General features: G+C 42.1%; 1 pseudogene; it reads right to left on the minus strand.

Annotated features, from left to right (window-relative positions):
• Positions 1 to 2,375: 2,375 nt before the first annotated feature.
• Positions 2,376 to 5,777, minus strand: LOC132577582 (nocturnin-like; annotated as a pseudogene).
• Between the last annotated feature and the right edge of the window lie 3,235 nt (positions 5,778 to 9,012).

The raw sequence follows: 9,012 nt of genomic DNA on the forward strand, positions 1-9,012 counted from the left end.
TTCTCACATTTTCTTTTCTCAATTTATATGCCAACCATCTTCCAGATTTATTAGCATGTTCAAAATAATTTTGTCTGGCATATCTCAATTTCCTCTCCACTTCTGCAAGAATTAAATTAAGTTGATGTTGAATTCTTTGAATTTTCTCTTGATATTCCTGTTTCATAGGCTGGGACTTTAGGTCCTTTTCAGCTTGTCCTAACGGCTTCATCAAGTCTTCCGCTTTTTTTTTCTTTTTCTTGGCATTAAATCATTGCTAATCCTCTAAAATATGCTTTTGCAGTGTCCCAGACCACTTGAATCTTCACATCTTGAGTTGTATTTATTTTAAAGAAAGATTCCATTTCTATTTTAGCTTCTTGGATAATTTTTTTTTTATCTTTTAGAATTTGCGTGTTCAATCTCCACATTTTCTGCAGTTGAGGTTCCTTGAATTTAATAGTCCCTGGATTGTGATCTGATATCACTCTTGGTTGAATTTCAACTTCTGCTATATATTTGATCAAGTCAGTAGAAAGCCAGCACATATCAATTCTCAACCAGGATTGATATAAAATCTCTTGACGTTGGATATCTAGTTTGCCAGGCATCAACAAGGTCCAATTCTTCTACTAGTTTCAAAAAACTTATTGGCAGCTGTGGTCCTCTAGCTTTAGTACCTTTGTACATTCTCCTATCTAGTTGTCTATCAAAAACTGCGTTGAAATCTCCTACCACACAATATTCTAACCAGTCCAAGTTGATTAGCTTAAGATGCAATTCCTTAAAAAATTTCTCTTGATGGTCATTCGGGGCATAAATGTTTGCCAATAGGATCTTTTTACTTTCAATAGTAACTTTCTACTAATAGAATTCTTCCATCTTCTGAAGCAAATCTTAATTGTGGGTTAAATTTGTCCTTTACAAAGGTTACCATACCTCTTTTCTTTTTAGTCAGATCTGATGCTACAAATAAATTGTGAAAAAAAAAATATTTTTCAAAAAATGTTGATCCTTTACCAAAATATGAGTTTCTTGCAAGCAAATTACATCCGTTTCCAATTTGGCCAAATATTTAAAAACCTTTCTCCTTTTTATAGGAGAATTGAGTCCATTCACATTAACCGAGACTATTGAGGCCATTATGGGTTCTTCTTATCACTATCTTTTTTATCTTTCTTAGTCTGAAGCCGAGTTGAGTATTTCTTCACACCACTTGTACCTTCCTCACTTGAAGAGTCTTCTCCATCTTTCTTTTCTTTCCTCTCCTTCTTGCCTACCTTCTCCAAAAAATTTCCAGCTTTGACGATTGAGTTGATCCTGTATCTATTTTCTTTATATATAAAGAGAAGACCTTCTGGCATCAGCCAAGTATACGGAACCTCTTTTTCTTTTAAAAAGTCTATTAACACCTGATATTCTTTTTTCTTCTGTGATGGGCCATGGCACTTCTCTCAAAATTCTCACCAGAAGACACTTAATTTTGGACGAAACATTTTGGGTAACCAGCAGTGGGAGGGCTTGTTGCAAAAAGAAAACAAAGAAAGAAAGAAATGTTACCTGCCTTCTAGAAATGATGCTCAAGAAAGAATAACCCATGGTGGGAAAAAGTGGGTGGGAATTATGAGTCTATAGTTTTCTCTGCCTCTGAATTCAATCCAGGAGGCAGGAAAAAGTCATGAATGTCAGTAGGAAGACACTCCTGAGCAGGCTTAAACTTCAGTTTCCAAAGATCAGGCAACATGAAGAAGAAAAAGAAGCCGACGACATTGGATTTATATTCCACCCTCCACTCAGAATCTCAGAGCGGCTTACAATCTCCTTTATCTTCCTCCTCCACAACAAACACCCTGTGAGGTGGCTGGGGCTGAAACAGCAGCTGCCCTTTCAAGGACAACCTCTGCCAGAGCTATGGCTGACCCAAGGCCATTCCAGCAGGTGCAAGTGGAGGAGTGGGGAATCAAACCTGGTTCTCCCAGATAAGAGTCCACGCACTTAACTACTACACCAAACTGGTTCTCTATGACTGTGAATAAATGCATTTTTTCCTTTGAAGGTTTGAAATGAGCAAAACCTTCATTCTGAGTTTCAAAAGTCCCCCCACCCCAAGGCAGAGAACAGTCAGAAAGGGGGAAGTCAGTTCAATTGCCTTTTTTTGTCAAATTCAAGCATATTTTAATTAATTAATTAATTAATTAAAATCTGGTTTTGCATGTGTAAAATTAAATGGGTCAATTGGGTCACCCACATTTGGTCAATCAGTATAACATACACTGTAGTGTGACACGTTTGGGGCCCATTTTGTGAACTTAGTGCATAATTGTCCATCTGAGGCAAATGCTCTAAGAACTCATGGATCCCTGAGCAGCATTGGGAATCAGTTCTCAAACAGTGACAGAGTTTCTCTTTAGCCTCTATAAGAAGAGATAATTCACAAGACATCTCTTGAAGTAAGCAATCAGCAGAGTTTTTGTTTCTTAGTGTTATGGCAAAGTCTTAATGACAGCATCTTTGAAGGAGATGATTCAAAATAAATTAGTTGTCAGTTCATAAATAATTCCCCCAAAATCTTCAGGAGCATAGTTTCAAGGGCCACTACATAAACCCAGTAAGTTTCTTAAATTCCTCAAATCAAACCTAAACCATAAAAGCCTGTCAGGATTGTCGTCAAAGCTGAAGTCACATACTAGAGATAAATGGTCTGAAGGATAATTCAAAGATGGTAGCCTGTTGGGTCCAATTTGTTCCTCAGTCAGAAGACAGAGCAGCATTCACTTGTAAGGCCTGTTGTGAATATCATATATAATACATTATCTGTCTGCATTCTCCAGAAGAATGAATCTTCCAAGTTGTGCATGGAGGTTCTGATAGCCCATCAGCACTCAGCAGCTTGTAACCACTATTTAAATTCAGACTGGAGATTGAGAATTCCTTGTAAACCCCTTCTGTGGGTTCAGCATTGAAGTCACCACAGACAATGAGAGGGATATCAGCCTTTGGGTGATACTTTTTAGTTTCTGCATAAGACCTGCACAAGGTGCAGAAGATCTTTCCCAGCCATTACGTGTTTTCAAGTGAGTGGCAGCAATGCAGAACACTGTGCTGGTTTTGTTACATTTTAGTATCTGAGCAATGGCTACTTGATTAGTTTTAAGTTTCATTGTGGTCAGCCTGATGTTGTCACTGCTGATCAAAGTAAATCAAGTTAGGAAAGGCACAAACAGGCATAAGAAAAGGCCTGCGTGGTTAACAAACAAAGTAATGGAAGCTGTAAAAGGTAAGAAGGACTCCTTTAAGCGGTGGAAAACCAGTCCAAGTGAGATTAGTAAAAGGGAACACAGGCTGTGGCAAATCAAATGCAAGACTGTGATCAGGCAGGCAAAAAGGGACTATGAGAAGCATATTGCAAAAAACATAAAGACCAACAATAAAACTTTCTTCAAATATATTAGAAGTAGGAAACCAGCCAGGGAGGCAGTGGGGCCCTTGGATGACCATGGGGTAAAAGGATTACTGAAGGAGGATAGGGAAATGGCTGAAAAGCTAAATGAATTTTTTGCCTCCGTCTTCACTGTAGAAGACGAGAAATTTTTGCCCGCCCCAGAACCACTAATTTTGGAAGGGGTGTTGAAAGACCTGAGTCAGATTGAGGTGACAAATGAGGAGGTCCTACAACTGATAGACAAATTAAAAACTAATAAGTCACCGGGTCCGGATGGCATACATCCGAGAGTTCTGAAGGAACTCAAAGTTGAACTTGTGGATCTTCTAACAAAAATCTGTAATCTTTCATTGAAATTTGCCTCCATTCCTGAGGACTGGAAGGTAGCAAATGTCACCCCCATCTTTAAAAAAGGTTCCAGAGGAGATCCGGGAAATTACAGGCCAGTCAGTCTGACTTCAATACCGGGAAAGTTGGTAGAAACCATTATCAAGGACAGAATGAGTAGGCACATTGATGAACACGGGTTATTGAGGAAGACTCAGCATAGGTTCTGCAAGGGAAGATCTTGCCTCACTAACCTGTTGCATTTCTTTGAGGGGGTGAACAAACATGTGGACAAAGGAGACCCGATAGATGTTGTTTACCTTGACTTCCAGAAAGCTTTTGATAAAGTTCCTCATCAAAGGCTCCTTAGAAAGCTTGAGAATCATGGAGTAAAAGGACAGGTCCTCTTGTGGATCAAAAACTGGCTGAGTAATAGGAAGCAGAGAGTGAGTATAAATGGGCAGTCTTCGCAGTGGAGGACGGTAAGCAGTGGGGTGCCGCAGGGCTCGATACTGGGTCCCATGCTCTTTAACTTGTTCATAAATGATTTAGAGTTGGGAGTGAGCAGTGAAGTGGCCAAGTTTGCGGATGACACTAAATTGTTCAGGGTGGTGAGAACCAGAGAGGATTGTGAGGAACTCCAAAGGGATCTGTTGAGGCTGGGTGAGTGGGCGTCAACGTGGCAGATGCGGTTCAATGTGGCCAAGTGCAAAGTAATGCACATTGGGGCTAAGAATCCCAGCTACAAATACAAGTTGATGGGGTGTGAACTGGCAGAGACTGATCAAGAGAGAGATCTTGGGGTCATGATAGATAACTCACTGAAAGTGTCAAGACAGTGTGCGTTTGCAATAAAAAAGGCCAATGCCATGCTGGGAATTATTAGGAAGGGAATTGAAAACAAATCAGCCAGTATCATAATGCCCCTGTATAAATCGATGGTGCGGTCTCATTTGGAGTACTGTGTGCAGTTCTGGTCGCCGCACCTCAAAAAGGATATTATAGCTTTAGAGAAGGTGCAGAGAAGGGCAACTAGAATGATTAAAGGGCTGGAGCACTTTCCCTATGAAGAAAGGTTGAAACGCTTGGGACTCTTTAGCTTGGAGAAACGTTGACTGCGGGGTGACATGATAGAGGTTTACAAGATAATGCATGGAATGGAGAAAGTAGAGAAAGAAGTACTTTTCTCCCTTTCTCACAATACAAGAACTCGTGGGCATTCGATGAAATTGCTGAGCAGACAGGTTAAGACGGATAAAAGGAAGTACTTCTTCACCCAAAGGGTGATTAACATGTGGAATTCACTGCCACAGGAGGTGGTGGCGGCCACAAGTATAGCCACCTTCAAGAGGGGTTTAGATAAAAATATGGAGCACAGGTCCATCAGTGGCTATTAGCCACAGTGTATGTGTGTATATAACATTTTTTGCCACTGTGTGACACAGAGTGTTGGACTTGATGGGCCGTTGGCCTGATCCAACATGGCTTCTCTTATGTTCTTATGTTCTTATGTTCTAATCTGTCTTTAAGAAAGAACAAGGCACAGCCATCTGGCCCATGGTTACATGCCACATCTAGACATGGAGACCACGACTTAGGGAAGAAAGTACATTGGCAGCCCAGTCAACTGGCTGAAGATGTCAAAATAGTGGCCCACTTCTTGTAGACACAGGATGTCTGGTTGGTATAAGAATGAGAAATTTCCTTTCTTCCCACCTGAGGGTTCCCGTAGGCCACTGAACATAGTTGTTTTTGCCTTCCCCAAGAGCTTGTGCAAGTATGTTCCATTGCATGACTCTAATGAGCTGGTGGCTTTTGGAAACATTGGTCTGCAGGTTCACAAAGTCTCTCTGGAGCTGGGTAGAAAAACAACTTGACATTCTTCAAGCAGGTCCTTAGGATCTATAGAATCCAAGATCTCAAACTCTGGATGTTCCAAGTATCCCTGTTATCTGGAGACCACACCACTGCTCAGAGTCTTTACAAGAACGCTATACAGCCTGCTTGTACTGTTAGAACGTAAGAACATAAGAGGAGCCATGTTGGATCAGGCCAATGGTCCATCCAGTCCAATACTCAGTGTCCCACAGTGGCAAAAAAAAACCAAGCACCATCAAGAAGTCCATCAGTGGGGCCAGGACACTGGAAGCCCTTCCACTGTGCCCCCCCCCCAAACACCAAGAATACAGGGCATCACTGCACCAGACAGACAGTTCCAACAATACGCTGTAGCTAATAGCCATTGATGGACCTCTGCTCCATATGTTTATCTAATGGAATACACAGCTTGAGGATTTGCAGCCCTTGGACCCACAGTGGAGCAACCACAGCATGAGGCTGCTGTGGAGGAAGAGGCAAGAAGGGCAGGTGGGGAGAGAAATTCTCTTTTTGGGTGGCTGAGTGAAAACATAAAAGTGAGCGAAAAACACAAAACAAAATTTCATAAAGGAACTGGACATGCTGTTGTTGTTATCATACTGTGTTTCTCTTCAGTGGGTGTCCCAAAGCAGCTTATGTCTCTCATCTCTTCCACAGAAGAAGTCTGTGAAGTAGTTGATGTTGAGAATATGAGACTGGCTCAGGATCACCCAGAACATTTCTATGACATAGTGGAAATTCAAACCTGGGTGTCCCAGATCCTAATTTAACTAACCACTACACCACCTGGCAGGTTGCACTTACCCATGTTGCTACTGATGCTGGAGTTCAATAGTAGACCTGCAGATCATTTCTGTGAATGGAATGGGAGGAGATTTTCAATTATTTTCCCTCCTGCTACAGACTAATGACAAATTCTTCTGAGTATTGGGAGCAGCGTTTCAGGGGCATTTTAGGTTGCAAACAAAAGGGAGGAGGACAGGAAGATCCAGTCCCCTGAAGTATCCTTCAGGAGCCAAGCTATTCACTAGAACTTGAAATGTGTGTTGTGTTCTTTAAAAAGCTGCACTGGGGAGGAGGGGTGATCTGAATCCAGCCAACAGAACTGGGGAAGGAGGTTGACTTCTTCACTCTGTATGTCATTTCACTGAATTAAAAATGCCTCCAGCAGTTACTACATTAAGCCTCAGAGGCACAACAAAAACACCTAATATCTGTACCAGGCTTGCCAGCCTCTAGGTGGGGCCTGGAACCTCCATATCTCCAGAAGACAGCGGGGGAAAGTCTGCTTTTGTATGGAACTTTATATCATTATACATCACTGATGTCCCTCTCCTCCTTGGATGCCACACTCCCCAGGATTCACATCCAAATCTTCAGGAATTTCCCAGCATGGAGTTGGCAACCCTAACATGGTGGCTGTGTTTTCTCCTTATTGGAATTTAAAGTCATCTGGATACTTTTGGAGGCAAATAACATCTCTGGAGTTCTAGTTATGGAATTTCAGCATCATGTGTAAACTGAGAGATTGGATGTGAGATTGTACAATGACTGGTGAGAATCACATGGACACATGAAGTCTCACTGATCCTGATTCTTTTGAGATTCAGGAATTGAACCCGAGAACTTCTGCATGCAAAGCATATGCTCTGCTACTAATCCATGGTCCTTTCCAGGGTCATTTTAATTTCTTTACAAGTCAAACTGACCACACGGGTATTACAGGGAAAGAAGGAAAGAAAAACTGATTCAGGCTTTCATTCTCTCATGAGAGACCACTGGCTAAAAACCTCAGTAGAAGGTGCTTCTAAGTAATTGAATTAATAGTCCTGGTAGGAGAGTAATTCAGCATTGTGTAAGAGCTTCAGATGACATTTTAAAAATGGAGATTCTGACTCAAGAGATAAAATGTCCTCTGGGATTTTTTTTTTTGGGGGGGGGTAATAGTTTAGACTACCCAGGAAGTGTTGCTGGGTGGGTTTTGGGAAGGCAGCATTATGAATCTTCCATGCTGAATGCATATTTTATTGTTCAGAGAATATTTCTCAGTCTTTATCAACAAGTGCACTGAAAAGGAAGACAGCACAGTAAGACAAGTGCACAATAGAGTTCCTCACACACACCTTACCAAATTTGTAAGGAACAAGTGCTGTCAGAATAATACTGTCATTTGGTCACTTTAATAGTATTTTTTTCCTCATGACAACCATATCTGACATATAGAAAAAAGGGTTGCAATATCTTCTGTTCATTGAGATTGCCTTTCACCCTTAAGGATATTAAGCTGTTTCTTTTGCCCTTGAAATGCAGGTAGTCAGTCAATGGGGACCATGAGGGGGATCCTTAAAAACGCACTCACTTCCAGATACTCTGCCAAGCAAAAGGGGGCAACAGGGCCTGAAGGCAAAACCGGGTTTTTTGCTACTTACATAGAAAAGAGGGTGCCTGCCAGAATTAGTTGGAAGATCTGATCCTCCTTTTTAAAATTCCAGAACTGGAGTACTGAGTGCCCTGAAAAGGCTGCTGTGATGACCCACTACAGGGGCAGAATGATTCTGGATGCAGTTCGAAGCAGGAGCCACAATCTTGTTCAAAGTTATACCTGGACTGATGACACCTGCTTATACTCACCAGAAGGAATCTTGCATAAAGCTGAGCCTAGCCTGGACTGATCCATGCTGTGCCCACTGAAAGCCATTGCTTGTCATCCAATAGTTCCCACCTAGTCAGTTCTTTGTGTGATGCCATTTGCCTAAAAGCCACATTATATTCAGTGATGGGGGTATCCCTACCAGAGCCCAAGCACACAGCACATTGGCTAAGTGGCTAGGACCTGGATCTGGCTAGGAAAGTATCAACCCTGCTCTGGGTAAGCTGATTGTACTATGCTCATAAAAACGATGTACCCAAACAACCAGCTCTAGGAGGAGTGGTCCATGCTCCTTTTCCATGCACTTTTTGTGTTGTGATAAGTTTACCTGGCCAACCTCCTCATCCAATCTCAGAAGTGTGAAAACACCCACATAAGAGTAATCCAAGATTTGTTCTCATACCCACTTTTGTGGCAAGTGGGTATGTGGTTGGTGCTCATCATTACCTAACCAGGATTTTCATCCCCATGGGCTGATCTGTTTTCCATACAACCAAAGGTCAGGCTGCTTGGCCCCCCAAGCCTAAGGTCCCAGGTTGACAGACCTGAAGTGTAGGCACCAGCCAACCAGTAATTGACAGCCGTGTGTGCCGATTTCTCCTCTGGGGATGACTCGCCCAAAGTGCTGTCGCTGCTTGAAATGTCCTGGACCCACAAGTGTTTACATTTGGAGCTGCTTTTTTCAGTGTGGTGGGGGCTGTGTAGAGGTGTCCCTAGAAGTGCTGGACTCATCTGA

Source organism: Heteronotia binoei, chromosome 9 (assembly GCF_032191835.1).
Source record: "Heteronotia binoei isolate CCM8104 ecotype False Entrance Well chromosome 9, APGP_CSIRO_Hbin_v1, whole genome shotgun sequence".
In the NCBI taxonomy this organism is placed as follows: Eukaryota; Metazoa; Chordata; class Lepidosauria; order Squamata; family Gekkonidae; genus Heteronotia; species Heteronotia binoei.